The sequence below is a fragment of the Ostrinia nubilalis genome, chromosome 24 (genome assembly GCF_963855985.1).
Source record: "Ostrinia nubilalis chromosome 24, ilOstNubi1.1, whole genome shotgun sequence".
Classification (NCBI taxonomy): Eukaryota; Metazoa; Arthropoda; class Insecta; order Lepidoptera; family Crambidae; genus Ostrinia; species Ostrinia nubilalis.
In genome coordinates, this window is record NC_087111.1 from 1,468,781 (window position 1) to 1,492,783 (window position 24,003).

Consider the following 24,003-nt stretch of genomic DNA (forward strand, 5'->3'; position numbering starts at 1 on the left):
TCTACAAAATACAAAAAGAAATGAGATCCCATCAAAAACAATACTTGTCAAAAAAACCAAGTCTCGCAACTCAGTTGTTCTACGGTAAAAAGTTGTGAGATCCATGTAATACCAAGTCCAGGCCAGGAAATCTTTAACGTTTTACATAAATATATTGACTTGGCCATCGCATGAAAACACGTGTAAATTAAATTATTTAGTGCGATGGCCAAGTCAATAATTTATGTAAAACGTTAAAGATTTCCTGGCCTGGACTTGGTATTACATGGATCTCACAACTTTTTACCGTAGAACAACTGAGTTGCGAGACTTGGTTTTTTTGACAAGTATTGTTTTTGATGGGATTAAGTAATATCCTTAAGAGTATTTATTAAAATTACTCAATAAAATGTGGGGGTTTAGTTATATTGCTATTGAACGATTTCATAGAGATAAATGAATATTTGCTATGTATCGCTGCTGGTAAAAACAGACAGCTAGACAGACAGACATTGCTCTAGGTTAGATATACTGTCCGTTTAAAGAAAATTTATGAACATACTAGCTTTTGCCCGCGGCTTCACCCGCGTGAAATTTTGTCACAGAACGTCTTAAATTATAGCCTATATGTTATTCTGGATTATAAAGAATAACACTGTAAAGTTTCATCAAAATCCGTTCAGTAGTTTTTGCGTGAAAGAGTAACAAACATCCATCTAAACATCCAGACATCCAAACTTTCGCATTTTATTAGTAGGATTTTTCGTTTTAACAGTGCAGGGTGCACAGAGGTTTAACTCAACTGACTACATTTTGCTTACATTTAAAACAACATCTATATTTCTACCTGTAATATTCCCGTTACACCAAAAACATATTACACATCAACCAGTGAGCAGCTCCCTTATAACAAACATCCGTGAACATATCAAACTCGGTGACAGTCGATATCTCGCCAAAACTTGCCCGTGTCCCGGTTAGCTGTCATCGATTGAATTCAATTGGGACACCTTCCCGGTTCTGCGAAGATGATTCGTGAAGTTTGTTCAAGTACAGTTAAACAGACTTATTAATAACAATCTGTAAACAAACATAAATACTTAGTATACATATTTATGCTGTAGATTTTGAGTTCGTTCTTATGCCGTTCGTTGCCTTCACTAGATCGTCAGTCCACCTAGTAGGAGGCCAGCCTACATTGATTTGTAACTATTTGATATCTTGAACCAAATCCTGCACATAAATTGTGTGTATCTTTTGTATGTTTCTTTTCTTTTCTTGTCTTGTGTGGTGTACATAAAAGTGTGTTCTATGTATATTTATGTAGGGCTGGGGTTCTCAAGAGAAACTTCAGCTTTCAGTTTCGTGAAAAACACCGTTTATTCCGATTTATTAGCGGAGCACATTTGCACGCCATAGCAGTTGGGACGAGAGAGAGCGAGCCTCGCACCTTTCATTCAATCCTTTCATTCGGTTTATTTTACCGTTTCACTGTTTGAACGTTTCAACGAAATAAAAAATAAAAAATAAATTTTGTTTTCTTTTACATTCCTACATTTATGTAATGTATTTTTTCCTTATCTAGTTATCTTATCTAGTTATAAACTACTACACGCTATGTTAACTTTAGGGTAGGTAATTCGTATATTATATTATCGGGAAAACTATCTAACTATGAAACTAAGCATTTATCGGACTAAATTTACTAACACCAGTGTACTAGTTATAAACCATAATTGGTTAGTGACCTAGCACATTATTGCTGCACAGGATAGAGTAATTAAATACATAATTAAAGTGTGACATACTCATCCACAAACACTGGATACTATGTTAGCTCATACAAATTAAGGGTCAAGTCCCAACTATAGCTCCCCAAATTAATTTTTTTAATGCAAAAAAATCTTATTAAAATTTTTGATGTGAAATGAATGATAATGTACTAAATGAAACACAACAAAATTTATTTTATTTTTCAGGTATTACCAGAGCCGGCCATCCGTGTAGGTAAGTCTTATTAATATTTAAATCAATGCATGTGCTCATAATTATATTAATTAAAGTACCTATTGCTCATAATTAAAATAACGGTATAAACTCTCTGATATTTCGAAATGTTTTGTTCGCGATTTCAAGCATTTTAATAGTAAATTTTAATTTATTAACCAACTTAATAATTACAATGTTTCAATAAATTATTATTTCATAAAAGCTGTTAATAATTATATTCTAGCCTGGGTCTGTTTAGGTATAACGTGTTTATAACGTCATTGTGAAATTAGTAGGTAATAATTAAAACAAATTATTTATCGAACCTAGATTACCATGAAAACAATAATAGGTGTGTACAGCACAAGTCAAATCTTGAACAGCTCTGCAATAATTTATACAAATACTCCATTATCAGTACTTATAACATTTTTATTTTTACCAAACATAAACTCATCGAATACATCGAACTAATATGAAAACAAGAAAGCTTTCTATAGGTACAGCACAAGCCAGATCTTCAACAGCTGACTGATGTACAATATTATAGGCAAATACTCAATTATCAGTTACAACATTTGTATCTTTACTTAAAACTCACTGAATACACAACCTCATTTCCTGTATACATTCTCCCCTGAATATTGAGAGCGCGTGTACCCTTCATTGATCTTTTGTAATACGAACGCGTTCGTGTTCGATACATTGTACACCAAATGTACAGCATCCGGTAATGTACCTCTGAATTACCGGGAAGTTTGTTTATTTTGTTGTGAAATAAAATTCAATAACATTGAATATAGGACGAAGCACACTTATCAACCTGGAAGCGGATCGTAACCGTATCAAAGCGGTCAGTATTATTTGTATGAAACTCCGAACTGCAACGCACACTTATCCGCACCGTCGTAAACGGCAAAAGGCGATACAGTGTTCCTTTCAGGGTTGATAAGTGTGTTATGGTAACCTGTATGTAGATTTACCTACAACGTAGCACTTGCATCGCGAATTCTTAGTTAGAATAACGCACTTAGCCTAGGCGCAGACCACCGATTTTATTCGGCCGATAGTTGGGCCCGATTCTCGAAAGTGCGCACTCCATACTGGTTAACTGACTAAACTATCGGCCGAAAAAAGTTTGCAGTCTGCGGACGACAAAAAAGTTTTTTTACCTAAACAAAAAACCCATAAATAAATAAACATTTTATAGTTATACTAGTGACCCGCCCCGGCTTTGCACGGGTGCTTTGTATGAAGACTATTAAGTAACATAAACTTCCTCTTGAATCATCACTCTATTATTGAAAACTGCATTAAAATAAGTTGCGCAGTTTCAATTGATCAACGTCCAGATCATCCTTGTCCAGATGATCCATCAGATCAACGCCCAGAGACAGCGAAACACAGTGTTTTATTTTGCCTTAGAAGCGGACATCCATGTTTTATGAATTCAATCGTTAGATATTACTATTAGAGTAGGCGCACACCGTTGATTTTTAGTTGGCCGATAGTTGTGCCCGATTTTAATTTGTATGTATAAAGAATCGGCCAAATCGAATCGGCGTAGTGTGCGCACCCATACATGCCCATACTGATCAACTGCCCGACTAAACTATCGGCCGACGAAAAATCAACGGTGTGCGCCTACTTTTATGTATAAAATTGGGGAAGTAACTAGTAGGTAGTTGTTTTTGCTTAGTTTCGAAAAAATATTAGATTTCCTGATTTTATAAAAAAAAAACAGTTTTAGAAGCATATTTTACTAAATAACGTAAACAAAAATTTAAGAAATGATACACACAATTTTGATGAAAAGCCATCTTAATTATCTGTATTCAAAATTAAATTCCATTCAGTCTATTTTCGACCCTGTCTTAATTAGTAACACAAATTAATTTGTAACATTATAACTCATAGGTAATTTGTAACACAAATACATGTTGATATTTTTAGGTATACGAAACGTTTTAATTAATTCAATTAAACGAAGTTAAGTCGAAGAATTGATGTAAACTTAATTTGTAATTGTATTTTTTCTCGTAAAGATGTTTAATTCATTGCGTAACGTATTAATTAATTATAATTTAAAAACTAGCTGTGCCCGCGACTTCGTGCGCGTGAAAAAAGTTTGAATTATTTTTTCCAGTTTCACAACATGTTGGTCGTAGCGTGATGAAAATTAAATACAGCCTTTCTCGATAAATGGACTATCCACTACAATAATATTTTTCAATTCGATCCGGTACCTAGTTCCTGAGATTAGCACGCACGTTCAACCAAACAATCAGCTTTTTGTATTAGTACAGAAGTGGTGATGCTCATAGGTGACTGACGCCCGTATTCACAAACTATGAGGTCTCACAGTGCGCGTGGACGCACAGGGTTAGCAACGCTGCTCTATTCAACGCTGTACGTTCGATTTGCTGCTTCACTTAAGCAAGCATCGTTTGTAAATACGGGTGTGAGTTACTTCCGCCATTTCTTCTCAACAGCAGCCCGATATTTTACCCAGAAGTGGTGATAGGACAAGCTATATTTGAAACGCTTTTCAGAACATTTATATTCTAAAAAGGGCCTAATTTTAATTTGAATAGTACTCATTCAGTAAAGTTGCACCTTTTTGCATTATAAATATAAATAAAACACCTGCACAGTCATTAAAAAGACAAGAATACCATTAAAAACACAAGAAATGTTCCTATTTTGGTAAAGACAGTGCACTAATTGGCCGGACCTTGGCCGCGACAGAAATAGTGGAGAGGTGGCTGCGAGCCAACAGTTATCAGGGTACTCTGATTCCGCTTTTACTGTCACATCTTGTTTATTAACAGTCATGCCGAGTTATTTTTTAACCCATTAGCTCTCCCATAAGCTTATGGTGTATTTGTCAACCATTGCCATGACGATAGCCGAGCGATGAAGGGGTCGGACTGGCTGACTTGACATCCGAGGAACGCGAGTTCGAACCCCGTCGCCGTTCTACTATTGTGATGAGCCCACTGGTAACACAAGCATATTTAGCTTAATACCTACAAGGGTTAGCGGGACTTATATTCTTTAAAAATGGCTCTGAGAATTTCAGAAACTCGTTCCGTAAGCTTATGGAGCACTTAGAACTTAAAAGTAGTTCGATCTGAAAGGATTTTGGGACGAATTGCAGCTTCGTTTCAACCAAATGACGTCCACTGCTGGACACACACACACCTTAGATTCTAACAAAAATGGGTAGATACGGCATCCTACGTCTTGTGTGTTACTTAGGTACGTTGCTATGGAAAAAACAAAGCCCTAAAAACTTGGCGAATGTCAATAAATAAATGTATTTTATAAATGAAAGGTGATGGTGGACTTAGTTTTTAGTTCTTAAATTATTTGTTATTGTAAAAAATACAAGAACTCTGCTGTTTACCACTGTACTACAGATATAAATATTCCTAGTATAATAATACCCAGTAAATGCCACTGCTTAGTGCACTAACTGCATCTCATGACGGAAATACAGTAGTGTCATTTCAAAGATGGCCGCGCGCCAGGTTGTCATCAATGCGCTGCCCGAGCTCATTCATTGTTATGGCCGTTTAAAATAAGCGTTTAGAAGACCTATTAATTACCAACCATCTTAGATAGGTAGTATACTAATTATTTTGTATTTTTTTTAATCCACTACGAGGAAGCTCTTGGCCTGTATCTCACTTGATGGAAAGTAATGAATCCTCAACCATAGAGGAACTGGCTATTCTTATCTCCAACTGCCGGAACACAACATTGCTGTTAACATTGTTGTTATGGCGACAGACTTAGGTAAGATGATGGTAGCTAGCCAGGCGGACTAAGAACATAATATTTGGTTAGTAAGAAAATAATTAACTCCTTCAATCAAATAACCATTTGTGATTGTTAGAATAACTTATTAGGAAAACAAGCAGGTTAATTCGAACTAGCTTAACTAAATTGAGAGATTTTCTGGAAATTTTACAGAATCTTCAGCGGACTCATTCTCGTAGCACTAGACCCGAAAAGCGTCTCAGTTTTATACGAAATAATAAAGATCAAGGTAAATTTTTTGGTAATCTTGAGACTGAAATAAAAACAGGAAAAATCACGTTATGTCATTTTAAATAACATTCCATTAGTTGTCACTTTGCTACAATAGTGTCAACATACTTTCAATCATTGCTATTCGAATATACCGAATACAAGAATTTTACTCTAAAAATCAGCATAGTTCAACAATATTCGTCCTCTAATGTCATGTAAGAAAAATGACAGTTGTCACAGTGACACGTGTAATGTCAGAATAGTTTTTCGTTAAATGGAACAATGATGTTTTTTGTTCAAACATTTTTAAAACAAAGAGACATATTTTAACCAGATATTTCTACACTGTACCTAAAGCACGTAATTAAGGTTGAGTCACACCAACTTAATTTAACCGTAACTATAACAATAACCGGTGTTTTTGTATTGAGTTACACAGATTTTTGACGTTTGTTAAAGTTAAAGTAAAGTGCAACTCAGCCTAAATGTCTCTTATGCCCGTATTCACAAACATTACTATGAGGTGTCACAGTGCGCGTGGACGCACAGAGTGACACACGAACCGATCACAGAGCTCTATTCAATGCTGTGCGTTCGATTTGCTGCTTTACTTAAGCAAGCATCGTTTGTGAATACGGGCGTTATTAAATAAAAGAGACAGAAATAACATTTTACCACGTAGAAATCGAACCCAGAACCTCTTAATTGACTCAGTTTAAGTTGTTGTTTACAAGGACAGATCAAACAGGCAATTAGTTAATCAGTTGCCGAAACATGTAGCTTTGGTACTGGTTTATGTGATTAAATAGATAACAAACAAACGCAGACGCGCTAACACTAAACATTGATTGATTAGTTTAGTCGACTGTGGAGGGTTACACTTTAACACGGAAAATTCATGTACCTTTAGGTAGGTAATCTATACTTCTATACTAATATCGTCCATTTGCGACGACAGTGTGACATCTCCTATGTTAATCTAATTGAAGATGTCACACTGTCGTCGCAAATGGGCGATATTATAAAAGCGAAAGTAACTCTGTCTGTCTGTCCATCTGTCTGTCACGCTTTCACGTCTAAACCACTGAAGCGATTTTGATAAAATTTGGCAAAGAGATAGTTTGAGTCCCGAGAAAGGATAAAGGATAGTTTTTATCCCGGTTTTTGAAACAGGGACGCGCGCGATAAGGTTTTTCTGTGACAGACAAAATTCCACGCGGGCGAAGCCGCGAGCGGAAAGCTAGTACTTTAATAAAGAGGCTTAAAATAACTAAAATGTCAACGGGCGTTGACAAGTAAAGTTACAGAAAATTAAAGAAAAATATGGCATCAAATGATTTTGTTACAAAAAATAAACAACTATTTAAACACAAATAAAACTATTTAGAAAAAATAAAAAAATGGCAAAAACTTTAACACACTTTTGTGTTTTGGCTAAAAATTTACTCATAATATCTCTTTTAATTTATGGTACGGTAAAAAAAACTTTATTATTAATATGCCTTTTAAATTATCTAAATATCATGTCGCCTCTGTGGTCTAGTGGTAAGACCACCTGCTTCAGACGCAAAGGTCCCGGGTTCGATTCCCAGTGGGGGCAGATTTTTCTGTTCGGTTTGGTTGGTGGTAGGGCTTGTTCTAAGTCCGCCTGGCTAGCTACCACCATCTTACCTAAGTCTGTCGCCATAACAACAATGTTAACAGCATTGTTGTGTTCCGGCAGCTAAAGGTAAGATAGCCAGTTCCTCCGTGGTTGAGGATTCGGGGTGAAGCTCGCTTCCACCTTCGGCCTGATCATCACTTACCAGCAGGTGAGATACAGGCCAAGAGCTTCCTCGTTATGGATAAAAAAAATGTAAACTCTAAACAATAGAATTACGTAAGAAAATCTAAACCAAGGGCCACTGCAATGATTTACTACATCCTTTTTAATTCAGATAGCGATCTAAATGACTTGTTTTTGACTCGTTCAAGTATGTTGTAAATGAGTGTTTATTTATACGATCCTGCTCAGATGCGGCGGATAACGTTGGAGACGTGTGAAAGAGTATATTTAGGGATCAATAGGAATATGAAAAAGTCATAAAATTCATTTATTCAAGTAGGTGAGCTTTTAAAAATCACTTTTACACGTCCCAGTATTAACCCTACCGCTGCTTCGGGACAATAATTGGACCAGTGTTGAGAAGAAGCAGCTTCGGTAACTATTGTCAGTCATTAGACAATGTAAGATAGAGTTAGATTTTATTTCTTTATCCCTTAGTTACGTCCGTGAAATACGTAAAAATAAACACAACAGACATTATCACTAAAAATTTAAACTATAGTTACAAATATTATCTTTTTATAGGCCTGCTGCTGATTGCGGGTACGAATCTCATAGGCAGTAGAAAAAGTACCAAAAAGATGGTAAATTATTAGCAACAGTTTTATCATGCAAAACTACCTTTTAGTGCCAAAGTATACAGGCTGTTTATTTTTGTTGCATAACATTATTTGGAGTCCGTGAAAAATTCTAATGGAAAAATTATCAACGCATTTCTTTATTTTTTATAAATCAGAAACAATCAAAGCTTCACGTTGCCATAAACAAACAAGTATTCAAAGTTATGTTAAAGTATTCTGGGCCTACCTGCGCTCAAAAGGCTGAAAGTATGCAAAATCATGCGAATCAGTTCACCAGCTGATCCGTGAAGGAACGACAAACAAACTCCTGAATTCACAATAGTTTCAATTTTGTCGACGAAAATGTCGATACAGTTTGATTAAGTTTTTAAAAACCCGCAGCTTTGGAAGTTAAAACTTATTTTTAAATAAGAAATGATTGATCTAAGTCTGGGTTGCACCATATTACTTTAACTTTGACAAACGTCAAAAATCTGTCAAACTCCATACAAAACACACCGGTTATCGTCATAGTTACTGTTAAGTGGTGCAACTCAGCCTAAGAGTTACCTAAATACCAATTTTATTTCTGAGTAGCGGCCGCCCGCGACTTCGTACGCGTGGATCCCGTTTTACCCCCTTCATCTATCTTACGCGGTTTAGATTTTTTCATACAAATGTTTTTTCCCGCTAACTCCCGTTCCCGTGGGAATTTTGCAATATCCTGTTGTAACTAAGCTTAAAGTTTACTAAGGTACCTGCATGCCAAATTTCAAGCGTCTATCTTACGCGGTTTAGATTTTTTCATACAAATGTTTTTTCCCGCTAACTCCCGTTCCCGTGGGAATTTTACAAAATCCTGTTGTAACTAAGCTTTAAGTTTACTAAGGTACCTGAATGCCAAATTTCAAGCGTCTAACTTAAGCGGTTTAGATTTTTCATACAAAAGGATTTTCCCGCTAATTCCCGTTCCCGTGAGAATTTCGGGAATTCCTTGTTATAACTAAGCTTTAAGTTTACTAAGGTACCTACATGAAAAATTTGAAGCGTCTAACTTAAGCGGTTTAGATTTTTCATACAAAACGATTTTCCCACTAAATCCCGTTCCCGTGGGAATTCCTAAGTATACTATAACCTGCCTAGGAGTATGAAGAATAATTGTACCAAGTTTCGTTAAAATCCGTCGAGTAGTTTTTGTTTCTATAAGGAACATACAGACAGACAGACAGACAAAAATTTTACTGATTGCATTTTTGGCATCAGTATCGATCACTAATCACCCCCTGATAGTTATTTTGAAAATATATTTCATGTACAGAATTGACCTCTCTACAGATTTATTATAAGTATAGATAATGAACTTAAAATAGTTACACGCTTTTGCGGTATTCCAATTAAACTTTGTACGGAACCAGAATCACAAAACCCAAACACGCTTACCACCTTATTAAATATCAAACAATAACACAACAGATCACAGCTTGAATAGTTTTTTTTCGACAGTCTATTTTAGTGATGTGCGTTGGCCGCCGGCCAGATATTCAGTGTCGCATCACTAATATAAATAAAATGACTGAGACCCTAACCTTCGTTTGGAATCCAGGAATAAGTCTTGATAATTAGTCTGGATTTTGTAGTGTTGATAATAATATTTCCTGGTCTTCCAAGCGATTAAGGATCTAAAGGTAATCATTTTAATTAATATGAATCTATTCTCGTATTTTACTACGAAACGTTAAAGCTATTCGTAATTTTATTTTTTAGACCCTATGCTTTGATTATACCTACATTTACTAGCTTTTGCCCGCGGCTTCACCCGCGTGAAGTTTCGTTTGTCACAGATCGTCATAAATTATAGCCTATAATGTTATTCTGGGTTATAAACAATAATACTGTAAAATTTCATCAAAATCCGTTCAGTAGTTTTTGCGTGAAGAAGTACCAAACATCCAGACATCCAAACTTTCGCATTTATAATATTAGTAGGATCTTTAACACCAATTTATTTAGCCCCAAACTAAGCAGATATAATTTTAATATGAGCCAAGAAATACTACAGTGCTATATTTTAATTGTAACTATTAGTCGACAGAACATCATACTAGTTTAGTTACTTAAACATTATTATGAGGTTAACTTTTTTTAAGTAAATAAATAAGGTGGTAAATGTGCTATACAGCATTATAATATGTAGCATATGGTAAATGTGCTATAAATAGCACATTTACCACCTTATTTTTTTACTTAAAAAAAGTTAACCACATAATAATGTTTTCCCGGCAATACGACCATGACCTCAACAAAGTTCTCATCAAAAATAAAACAATGAACACAACAGAATTATTTAAATTATCGTCTTCCGACGGATATCTAAATATAAAAGGATTTGACCTACAAAATATAACTTGTTTGTATCATTATAATTAAATTATTATGATAGACTAGAGGCCGTCCGCGACTTCGTACGCGTGGATTCCGTTTTATCGCTTTAGGGGTGGAATTTTGCAAAATTTCGTCTTATTGAGCACCTACGTTCTAAAAGGAACCCCCATGTAAAAATATTAGACTCCTATCAGACAGTCAGCAAGATAACCTTTTGCCCTTTTTATAAAAAATATAACCAATTTTTAAGCCTATTTACAGAAATAAATGAGTTTTATTATATATATTTTTATTTGATTTGATTGATTATGCAGTATTATTGTAATTGATTTTTTTTTAATTTAATTTGTACACCGCAAAGGTACGACATGTTGATACCATTTTAAATGCTGACTTAACACCTTATGTACACATGTTTGAACAAATAAATGTATCTTTATCTTATCTTTATCTTATCTTTATGAGTTTTTATAGATTAAGCATTAAAACTGGTAATATGTCGAGATTAATTTATTCTACATACTTCAAAAGTAATTAATTACAACGAATTAAAGAAGCAGAGATACGCTACTTACAGGGACAAGTCATTCAAGAGAGTTAATTTACTTATTATACTTACTAATTACGAAATAATCTTTTAAAACAAAACCTTCCACGAGTAACGAGTAACGTTCTTCCTTCTCTACATAATATTATCTTTCCTCTCACTCTCCTTCTCATACATTTCTTATTAATTTTGTCTTCATTTTCTAATTACATCGCTGCTCCATCGAAATAACAATGATTCAAATTGTATTCAGCTTCAATACGTTTCTTAAACATTGCTTTGCAATGGCAAAGAGGGTCGTACAAAATAACATTATTCAATTATGTTTGCTTTAGTGTGCTAGTGGGCTTTGATTTACATTACTAAGGAATAAATCTTATTTATTCCTTAGCGAATAAATGCGAAAGTTTGTATAGATGTCTGGATGTCTGGATGTCAACATGTTTGTTACTCTTTCACGCAAAAACTACTGAACGGATTTTGATGAAACTTTGCAGTATTTTAGTTTATGACCCAGATTAACATATAGGCTATAATTTATGACGATCTGTTACAAACTAAATTTCACGCGGGTCAAGCCGCGGGCAAAAGCTAGTAGTTAAATATTTTATTGAAAGAGTCTATTCTGTGAAATACAACTTTAATTTATTAAATACAGTCTAGATTTATCCTTAAACATTCTTTCAAACCAGGCTCTCATTCTCTAAACCTCAAAAAAAGACAAAACCCCTTACAAATCATACTAGTACTTGCACCCATTCATCTATTCCACACACAAATTGCATACATTTGCATACGAGGCAATTGCTGTAAAACTACGGTTTGCAATACAATGAGAACAATATACAATTAGTTATGCGTTGGTTCCTGCTTCCACATAAGTATTAGTGTGCTCATATCGAGGTGCAGAGTAATGTGGAGGTTAATCAATTGTGATAAGGGCTAAGCACAGGTGCGGTAGACTGTGTATAGATGTTAGTAATGAACGCGGAGTGTATGCGAGCCGCGTAGGAGGTTCGGGACACACGGCCGGGAAGTTCGGAAAGCTTTTAGATTTGAATAAGTGTGAATCGATTAAAATATCAAAATATAAGATTTTTTGTTGGTATTGAATCACATAAAAAAAACATAAGCAAGTGTATTAAAATATTAAATATCTAATTCGTGTACTGTTTTTCAAAAGTGACAAATAGAATTTGACAGTGGCAATGTGGCAAAGTTACCTACGTGATTTTCACAAACTGTCACTTTTGTGAAAGAAAGTTCTGAAGTGCTGACTTAAAATCTCAGGAAACAAAAGTTGGAGAGCCGGTAGGCTGAGAACCTTAATATTCCACATCCCAAAGTTGTGAGAAGTCGGACTTCTATGGGTTCTACTAGCATATTCAAAAGTGAACTTCCTGAGGCTAATGATAATGATGAGACTGACTCACCACTACACATTTGTGAGTCACAGATCACGCAACTACAGTAGACTTATTTGTAAAGTTTAATCTTTATTAACAATCACAACTTAACAATGAATGTGATAAAACACATCACTTCATTACTTCAGAAGCGTCAGTCTACGCGTACAAATATTTGATTCGAGTTTACACCTCGCTCTGGCGTCGAACCAAACGCAGTGGAAAGGTATGAAGAAGGCTCTATTTGACAAAAAGCTAAAAAATTAAATCAGTTTAATCAATCAGGGGTAGCGCATTAGCGGATCGGTCGTTGTGGAAATCATTGGGGGAGGCCTTTGTCTAGCAGTGGACGTCTTTTGGTTGAAACAAACGAAAACATTTTGGTATTTTGCCCCAATAAAGTGAATAAGTACACCTTTCAGGTCTCTGTCAGGTCTCAAGTAGAGGTCAGCTTGGCGTAGGTATTCTATAAATTGAGATATCTAATTATCACACACGGATTAAATGATTTTCAATAAGTATGTAAAGGACGCTCCGCGCTTGACTCGTAGCTATATTGTATTTACACTTCGTCCTTTTCCCTTCGACCAAATAATTTTTATTATACTACAAGTTGTATTGAACAAAAATTGTGTCATAGCGCCAGCGAGTGGTGCTTAAAATAACATCATTTCACGTAAACAACATGTGTACTTTAATATGACAAATTGGTATCCGGTTTACGATACACATGTCCCTCCCACTCGCTTGCAATCGGCTAAATGAGATGTTGATACTAATTAACTACTAGCTTTTAGGTACTTGCGGCCTTACCCGCGTGAATATTAATCTGATAGACATACAGTAACACTTGTTTTAGACCCGGTTTCCACCAAGGGCGGAGCGGAGTGTAGAAGTGTTTTGAATAACCAATCAGATACTAACCGCCTCTGTTGTCTAGTGGTAAGATCACCTGTTTCAGACGCAGAGGTCCCGGGTTCGATTCCCAGTGCGGGCAGATTTTTCTGTTCGGTTTGGTTGGTGGTAGGGCTTGTTCTAAGTCCGCCTAGTTAGCTAACACCATCTTACCCAAGTCTGTCGCCATATTAACAACAATGTTAACAGCATTGTTGTGTTCCGGCAGTTAGAGGTAAGATAGCCAGTTCCTCCGTGGTTGAGGATTCCGAGTGAAGCTCGCTTCCACCTTCGGCCTGATCATCACTTACCATCAGGTGAGATACAGGCCAAGAGCTTCCTCATTGTGGATAAAAACCTTGGTGAAAACCGGGCCTTATGGTAAGTACGTCGTAGGTACGAACGGTGTCAGGATAAGGACGTTACTGTACCGATTTCCATTGTGATCCAATTCCACGTTGATTTTATTATGCAAACGCGACAGCGTTACGTACATTGTCGCAATCATAAACATCGAATACATTATTGGTTTAAATTAACCTGCAGTGTTCGTTGTCTCTTAGGGGCTTTTGTCCTTTTCATAAAATGTTCATGAACTAACTTTATTATTGTTTTACATAATTGTAGGATCTATTCGTGTTCAGACAAGATATAAAAGTAGCCTGCTCGAGTCTAATAGATAATTGAGTCACTCATAGTAGGTATGATACAAACTAGTTAAGCCTCATCCTTTTGCCTCTTATGTTTTTTAATATTTTTTTTGTTTTTATTTCTATGTTTGTAAAGCATGTAAAAACGAGGCAATAAAGTATTATCTTATCTTAAGAAACATTTTGACACACGCAAATATTTATTGTATTTTTTTGTTTTCTTTCAAATAAGTTTTAATCTACTCTACTCCAACCAATATGTTTTACTCAAAATTATTAGCCAAAAAAGTTGTTTTTTGCCCTGAAAAGTCTTGAACTCGCAAATGCTGCTGATTGAAATTCCTTAAAATTAATATTACAGTCGATGAGACCAAACTAACACTGCAGGTTAACAAAAATTTATACAAATACCCTTAGGCGTTTCAGCTTCATAAATTGACCTCGTTACGCGTGTAAATTGTGAGAAAATTTGTTGTCGCACACTCAGAACATCCATTAGCCTTGGTCTTAACTTAGTCTTAAGACGTCCTCTCAGATCTCAATGAAATCACACAATAAATTGGAACAGAAGGAGCAGTTTAAGTCAGGTGTTCAATGCTATCGAAACGTTTGCAACTAATTGAAGCAGATAATTTTACATTGTGAACAGTACAGCACATTAATCTCACCTTAAATCTTGGAATAAAGTGTCTCAATATGTCGAACATATTATGTTCAGCAGTGGACGTCCTATGGCTGAGATGATGATGGTCCTCTCAAGAGAATTTAAACATTTTCTTCACCTTCTAAACAAAAGTTTTGTCAGGTTTACCAATAATATCTCTATAGCTCTGTGTTCAAAGCAGTCACTATTCACTCAGCAAGTAAAATATTTTAACCGACTTTTAAAAAGGAGCAGTCTCTAAATTCTATTTTTTTTTCAAGGAAAAGTCGTTTAAAAAAAGAGTTTGTCAGTGATATAACAGACGAGCTGTTGCCAAACCCAGCTTCCTACCTCGAGTAAATCTGTAAGGATATGAGCAATCACCCTCAATGTTTATCGGATTTGGCACGGTGACAGCGAGCGTGTTGGCTCTTACCAAAGATCTGCTGGTATCGGAGGCGATGTATTCTTCTTCTTCTCAGTCGGTACACTCTTGTCAGAGTGATCGTGGTCATCATTTTGAATCACGATTCAGAGTGATGTTCCTCGTAATACGGCGCCATTCCTCGCGGACTGCAGCTTTCCGGGTACTTTCGCTAACCGAGCACTTAGTTGCGGCCTTGATCTGGTCCATCTCATTGGTGATCTGCCACGTGGTCTGGTGCCCTCAACTTTTCCCTGCACTACGAGACGCTCTATGGAGTCATTACTGCGCCGAGATACATGGCCGAAGAAGGTTAAAATGCGTGACTGAACCGTGCTTGATAGGCGCTGTCTGATGCCGAGTTCTTTTAATATGGAGTCATTGGTACGAAACTCGGTCCACAATATTCCCAGTATCCGTCTCCAGCACCACATCTCCAATGCGTCAATCTTCTTCCTTTCGGTTTCACGAAGAGTCCATGTTTCCGACGCATAGAGGAAAATGGGGAATATTAGGCAATAAACGAGCCTGGTTTTCGTGGCCTTGGTGATGTTTCTGTTGCCCCAAATCTTCCTCATTTTGTCCATAGCAGACCTAGTGATGATGAGACATAGCAGACCAGGCGATGTATACTCGTAGTTTTTGATAACTTAATTACTTATTATCATAAATTAGCGTAGATTATTGTTCCTTCTTTTGTTTTTTTTTAGATTAAGAGCTTTTTAATTCACTATATTCATTTAAACAAGCCTTTTTATGTTACAATTTCCCTCAAATTTAGTTTAAGTCACGTATTTTGTTTCCTTAATTCTGTTGAAATCATTAATTCTATGTTTAATTATTTATTTTTTGGAAAAGTATGTCAAAGTATGTTAAATGTATAGTAAGTGTGTAATTGTACGGCAGTAAAAACGCGTTTATGCCAATAAATGCGTTTTGAAAGACATCATTAAACGCAGAGCTTATCATTACAAAATAATTCGTCATGTTTTTTTAACCTAGAAAATTGAATAAATAATAACAAACATTTAATATTCATCGAACGCGCCAGCAGTGTGTCGCACAACATATTGCGCCCGAATAAAGACAAAATAGGTCATGAATTATTTAATTACAAACGCTAAGATCGTGACCGCGTTGTTTATGGATAATTATCGCCTAATTTATGGGCTGGAGTATACCACTCGTTATTAATGTTATGACATTCACTTTATTTTCATTCTTATTTGCAAGGTTATTCATTCAATTTTAGGATAAACACAAAATTTTAAGAATTCCGTGCCTTTGTACAAGATTGAACACCATATACTTTCGTAAATCAAACAGAAACAAAAATATAGATACATAGAAGACACTCTTTATTGATCAACACACGAAACTGACAAATAAAAGAAATATAAGAACGAAATATTTATTCTTAGAGCGGCTATGTTGTGTATAAATTATATGTACACTTATTCCATTATCATCCTCATCATCATTAGCATCAAATTCTTAGGTCTTCATTGCTAGGAGCACGATTCTCTAATTTACCAAAGGCGAATGGAGAATTTGAAGGACACCCCATAGAAAGAAAGAAAGAAAGAAAGATACATTTATTACAATGGACATACAGGCAATTACATAGACATGACAGTGGCAGTGGCACATAATAATAGAAGAAGAAAAAAATAAAAACAAGAGTAAACTGAGCAGTGCCACCCATTTACCAACAAGATGCCCACTGCAACGGGACCCCACTCAGCATATGCCGTGGCCCACGGTGACGAAGGCCACGGAGCTGGTTTTCAGTGTGACCCATGCCGAGTGAGGATCACGGACCATTTTGGTAAAATAAATAAAATACTAAGCTGCATAAAATTGTCTAGATAAACATACATCTATACTTATAATAAATCTGTAGAGAGGTCAATTCTGTACATTAAATATATTTTCAAAATAACTATCAGGGGGTGATTAGTGATCGATACTGATGCCAAAAATGCAATCAGTAAAATTTTTGTCTGTCTGTCTGTCTGTCTGTCTGTCTGTCTGTCTGTCTGTATGTTCCTTATAGAAACAAAAACTACTCGACGGATTTTAACGAAACTTGGTACAATTATTCTTCATACTCCTGGGCAGGTTATAGGATATTTAGGAATTCCCACGGAAATGGGAATTAGCGGGAAAATCGTTTTGTATGAAAAATCTGAACCGCTTAAGTTAGACGCTTGAAATTCGGCATGCAGGTACCTTAGTAAACTTAAAGCTTAGTTACAACAGGATATTGCAAAATTCCCACGGAAACGGGAGTTAGCGGGAAAAAACATTTGTATGAAAAATCTAAACCGCTTAAGTTAGACGCTTGAAATTTGGCATGCAGGTACCTTAGTAAACTTGAAGCTTAATTACAACAGGATATTGCAAAATTCCCACGGGAACGGGAGTTAGCGGAAAAAAGCATTTGTATGAAAAAATCTAAACCGCGTAAGATAGATGAAGGGGGTAAAACAGGATCCACGCGTACGAAGTCGCGGGCGGCCGCTAGTAAATAATAATATTAGTGCACACATAAATAAATAGGTAGCCGGACGGGTTGGGTTGATGTTGTACCTAATGTACTGGAGTCGCCTCTTACGACATCCACGGGACGAAGAGTAACTGGTTTTTCTATTCTACTCAGCCAGAACCACTTATACTAACAAAACAATTTTGTTAACTGACAGCTGAAAATAGTTCTCCATCAAAATTAAAGTCTTACTTTGTAGCCCTATCAATAACAATATTCCGTTTCAATTGGCATTCCTTTCGCGTTTACTCATATAATTAACTCAACCGTTACTTATAACAATATTATTTTAACAATACGTGATACAATTCGAATACAAAGCGAACAATTCCCGCGCTTTTAATTATTATGGCGGGAACAATGTCGCCGCCGCCATTTTGTGGGCCCTTTGTTTTTCACGCAAAGGAATAGCGAATTATTCGTTCTGTGTAGTTGGAATTTCTTTTCTTTTATTGTGAAAAAATTTATATTGTGCGTAACTCCAATTAATACTTGGGTGAAATGAGTTTTTGTTAGATTGTTTTTGGGAAAGGCTTTGATTTAGTTTCGGATGTTTAATCTTGAAAGTAAAGAGTTACATTCGTTATTTTTATGCGATCTTTTAAAGTCAAGTTTTAGGTACGCCCTTGGTCACAAACCCTCAGTTTTCCCAAAGTTTAAGTAGAAGAGAAATTTAAATGATTAGAGAGTTAAAACTCAATAACTCTGAGGTAGCAACAGCTTTAAAAATATTAGAAAGAAAGGGGTGGTCTAGAACAAAGTCTTTTTAAAATTCTTCATTTCTAATGATGAAAAACTGTGACCAAGTTCAAGTAAGAGACTGTTTACCTAATAGTAAGATAACCTACATTAATAATTACCGTTTCAGTCACAGGACTTCCACTGCAGAATATAGGCCTCTCTAACAAAAACTGTAGGTACAGTTGCAATTTTACCATACTCACAAACTGATGCTTGCTTAAGTGAAGCAGCAAATCGAACGTACACCGTAGAATTGTTTCAGCCAAATGTCATCCACTGCTGGACAAAAGCCAAGCCTGCTTGGGGGACCAAGGTTATCCATAATGAACGGTCCTGCGCTTCCTGCACCCAGGTTCTACCCGCGACCTTTACCAGATCGTTGGTCCACCTAGTAGGAGGCTTGCCCAGGCTACGTCTTCCAGCCCATGGTCGCCACTCGAGAACTTTTCTGCTCCAACTGAATAGAGCTCTGTGATTGGTTCGTGTGTGATCCTGTGCGTCCACGTACACTGTGAGGCCTAATAATAATGTTTGTGAATACAGTAAGTTTCTTGTTAGTAGTCTGCTACAAGAAGTAGGTATCTCCAACTATCTACTATCAATGAAGTTCGTCTTACTGCTTGCACTTTGATTACGTTGAAACGAAGACTCAAAGCAATCGAAACTTTAATTTACAGTTACTTTTCTTGGCTTCGACGGAAAATTGAAGTTGTTGATTTAAATTGTGTTTCAGTAGTCGCTAGTTATCGACGCGAATATAACCTTTGTAGAAAGATAACTAAGTTAAAATATAGGAGGAAAGTTGTTTTAACTTGTCCAGCGCTTCGGTAGTTATAAATGAAGTTAAGTAACGGTTGGTAGTAGTTGGTAGTGGAATAGTTATAATATCTATACTATCTATACTAATATTATAAATGTGAAAGTAACTCTGTCTGTCTGTCTTGTTTTCACGCCTAAACCACTGAACCGATTTTGATGAAATTTGGCATAAAGATAGTTTGAGTCCCGGGAAAGGACATAGGATAGTTTTTATCCCGGTTATTGAAACAGGGACGCGCGCGATAAAGTTTTTCTGTGACATACAAAATTCCACGCGAGCAAAGCCGCGGGCGGAAAGCTAGTTGGCTATATTTAGTGATATTAAATAAGTACCATGTTGTGCAAGCGTTTGGTATAAATAAATTAGTGGTATTTAGGTATTTATACTGACAAAGGTGAGCAAGTTTTTACTATTTATTTATTTATTTATTATCAGAAAATGTATGTTTACAGACAGGTCCAAAACACATACATATAATATAATTAATTTTACATTTAGTTGCATGTCATAAATTAGGATTACCATGTCAAATCAAATACAAAAATAAAATACATTGTCATCAATATGGTCATTAAATACAAGTCATAGCTCCAGAAACAGGCGTCCAAGGAAGAACATAATGTAAAACACTCAAGTCAACACAAATCATTGCAAAGTCAGAAATAAACATTAAAACAAGTCACACAATGTTAATTAAGTAGGTACAAATGTCATTAATAAACGAAAAGGCTTTGCAACACAACTGCCCAAAACTGTCAGCAAATAGGTCGGTATCATAATCGTGAGCGAGCATATCTCCAATTAGGCGCAAAGCACGAGTGGTGGGCGCGTGTGCGGCGTACCTAGTGCGCGCGGGCGGGCACCACAGCAGGCGCGGCTGCCGCCGCGGCGCTACCGTTCCTTCCTCGTCCCAACTCAGGCGCTTGGGAGCTAGTAGCCCCACTTTACTCAGCGTCGTCGGGCTATCAATCCTATTGTATTGTACTATAAAAACTTCAATAAAAAACTGTTTTGTTAGTGAATTTATCAGGACTGTTAATAAGAGAAAAACATTATTAATAAAGGTATATTCCTCAGCACGTCGATAGCAGATTAATGTCAAAATTAAAGTAATCAATATTGAGTCTTTTACCATAAAGTGTAGTGTTCAAAATTGATTGCGGTAAATGCATCATTTATTTTGCGTTAATTTCTTAACCTAATGACGTCATTAGTGCTTAACGTCTTCATACCTCATTTTTTACTGTAACCAAAGTCATCAATAACGCTGTTAATCTCCAAACAATTGCTTATACTAATAACACAGGAAAATAAATAAAAACACAGGTTAATCCCAAACGCTCGCGCCCGGTCTGGGAGTAGCAATCGCTTATTGTTTGTTACGTCCCGGGGGAACAACAGTGTAAGGTACAAGAGACTGCGTGCTTAGAAATTAGATTAAATACAAATTTATTTGGCATTAAAGTTTTAAATAAATAAATAAATCATTATTGACACTCATAAACAATAAATAATAAATAAATATCCTTGGACATTTACACGGCGCTTCTAGTCCCAAACTAAGCAAAGCTTGTACTATGGGTACTAGACAACGGATATAAACATATAAAATACTTTTTTTTTTGTAAATACATACTTATTATACATAGAAAACACCCAGTCCAATACAAACAAATATGTTCATGCACACAAATGTTTGTACTGTGCGGGAATCGAACTCATAAGAGTTACATCCGTGTTAGAGCCAAAGCACACGATGCATTACGGCGGCGGTGCGATGCCGGAGCAGTGTCGCTGCGTCTTCTTGTCTTAGATAGAAATATTTGTGCGGCACCACGCGATACGGCGAAAACTGCGGTGCGGCGCCGCAAAGCAGTGTGCTTTGGTTCTTAGGCTCTTATAGACTTATCACGCTAACATCTTGAGTATTTTGAACAAAAGTTAGCACGTTAGGGTGGGTTGCACCATCTTACTTTAACTTTGACAAACGTAAAAAATATGTCAAACTCCATACAAAATATACCGGTTATCGTTATAGTTACGGTCGAAGTTAGGTAGTGCAATTTAGCCTTAAAGTTTAATATTTCGTAAACGGATCCTTAAATCGAAAAATAGTGTTATGCCCGTTTTCACCATCAATACCTAATTTTTAAGTGACCCCTATGAAAACAAAATTCCTGTGTTGTTACTTATCTACTGGATTGATGGTGAAAACGGACATTAGAAACCCCCAAGTCATAGGGACTCACCGTTATGAGTCACGTCAGAAATTATACGTTATTTTTGAGAAATGGTGTCCCTAAGATTGGATAATATTGTCTACTACTGATCTAATTACAATAAACCGCAGTTGCTCTCAAATTGTACCACCGAAAGCCGTGTTAAATTGTGTCACAGGTGGCGATGTCCCGGCAGATACCGTTGTTTACACAGTTTTACTATACAACTAGCTGCTTTATAACAAAGTTTCGACTTATAGCATTAGACGGACTTAAGTCACGAAATCGTCAGAATAGAAAACGATTTTTCGAAACATTAATATCTTGTCTCAAGCCATTGTAGCAACTTAAATGGTTGCAAATTTTTAACAAGATCTTACGAAATGATAGTATGAAGTCACTTTTATTTTGAGCTTACGATTATAGATATTGCAGTGCAAACGATTGTATTTAATAGTTTCTCAGGTATGGTTTTAATAAAAATACTTAGTTAGGTATTTTATGGTATTTTGCACAAACAGTAAAATTGATTTTAAAGCTTCAAAAGATAATTGGTATATTATTGTTGTAATGCATAATATGGCATTTTAACATTAGCTTTAAGTATCTACGAGTAAGTAGGTAATGTATTGTTTCTGTGCCCAAACCGTTCTATCTATCATACAATACTTATGATGAAAGCAATAAAATTCTGATTACATCTGCGCCATCTTCTTACCAATCACATCAAGATTATTCAAGATCCACACTACAAAGGGAATCTCACAAGTACCCAGATTCTGCATCAATAAACTCTTCAGCATCAAGTTCAAAGGGAATCTCACAAGTAGACCGATCAGTTGTTTCACAAGCCAGCTGATATCATAGAGGAAGATGAGGCAACCGCCATTACCTCGCGCTGACCATCCGGTCGATAGGGTTGCCACTGCGGAAATAACGGGTCATCAGGATTTACTTTTTCCCAAAACTAAAAAAAAAAAATTTTTCTGGTAATTTTTATTACTAAAAAAAACTATTATTTACATTTCTAATTTTAAGAATATTTCTTTCAAATGTTGGATGTAACTCCAGTTCACAAAGTCCATTCTGCGGTCCAATTTTCAATGTGAGAATCATGCCCTTCCAGATGATGATGATTTTCATACAACTGTGAGTAATTTGGACTTTGCATAACAATTTTATTTTTTTATTTTAATATTTTGTAGTAGATTTTAAACCTAGCTTTTCTACAAACATTAGCTTTTCTGTATTAAAGTGACTCTCTCCGAGGACGTGATTATGGTATTTAAATAAAATAGCAGCTATTTTAAGTAAATTCGAATAATATTATCATACTTTATAAGTTAACATCGTACGTGCATATTTTATTTAAGAAGCTTTGCAAAATTACCGCTGAGCTTGCTAATGGATCTCTAAGGATTTCCACTAGTGAATAGCTTTGAAAAATTTACATATTACATATTTTAGAATGTCATAGGGTAATAAGTATGTCAAAGAAGATAGTGGAATGATTAATCTTGCCATTTGAATAATAAATCATATGTCAAGGCACTTAGAGTCGGTATGTAATTACAGTTTTTGATATTTTCGTAGATTCTTTCAAAGATATTATGTATGTAGGATTGTAGGTAAATTATTTAACTATCTACTAACTGCTAAGTTATGTTGTTACAATTTTCAATATATTTTGCAGAAATAATCTAAAACATAACCTGGCGCATAACATTCTGGCGCAGTTGGGTAAAAAAACTTCGTAATTACAGTTTATAAGGCGAAAAGTGTAAAATTGAGGCAGCATGTAACAATAACAACTACTGTTATTAATATGTTAATGTTGTTCCTCGTTGTGGATAAAAAAAACTGTATTTTTAAAATGATTTGATGAAAAGTGTAACATGTTAAAAATTGAATGTGATAATGTCATTTTTGACAGCCCTGCATGTCCAATGATCTGACCTTGTTTAAGGTACATTGACCGGTTATATTTACCGATTAGTTACAACATAATATGTGTATCACTGTGACACAACCAGGGCATGTTATCAATGTCATTACTACTATGATGCTACTATTACTTCAATGTTATAATCTAATCTCCGAGTATAACAACCATCTTAGTATACAAGTCATCTTTATTTTATTTTTAGTAATCTTGTTTCTCTAAAAATAGCACTTCATTTTAATATTAATTTTTCCTGCTTGGTTTGGTAATGGAAGGGTTTGTTCCGTTTCTAGTACCCAAGGCGCCGACCACTATGCGGCAGAGGGAACACCCCAGGTTTTTAGTGGGTTCGAGCCCCACATAACCTACCGTCCCCCGGCGGTAGGTATGGATAGG

General features: G+C 35.8%; 1 protein-coding gene across 2 annotated transcripts in view; it reads left to right on the plus strand.

Moving 5' to 3' along the window:
- The window catches only part of LOC135083714 (octopamine receptor beta-2R), a 195,766-nt gene that overhangs the window by 111,777 nt on the left and 59,986 nt on the right, over positions 1-24,003 (plus strand). For both annotated transcript variants that reach the window (XM_063978429.1, XM_063978431.1), the window contains exon 2: positions 1,959-1,986. The gene's annotated coding sequence lies outside the window, so the exon portion shown is untranslated. The remainder of the gene's footprint in view (positions 1-1,958; positions 1,987-24,003) is intronic.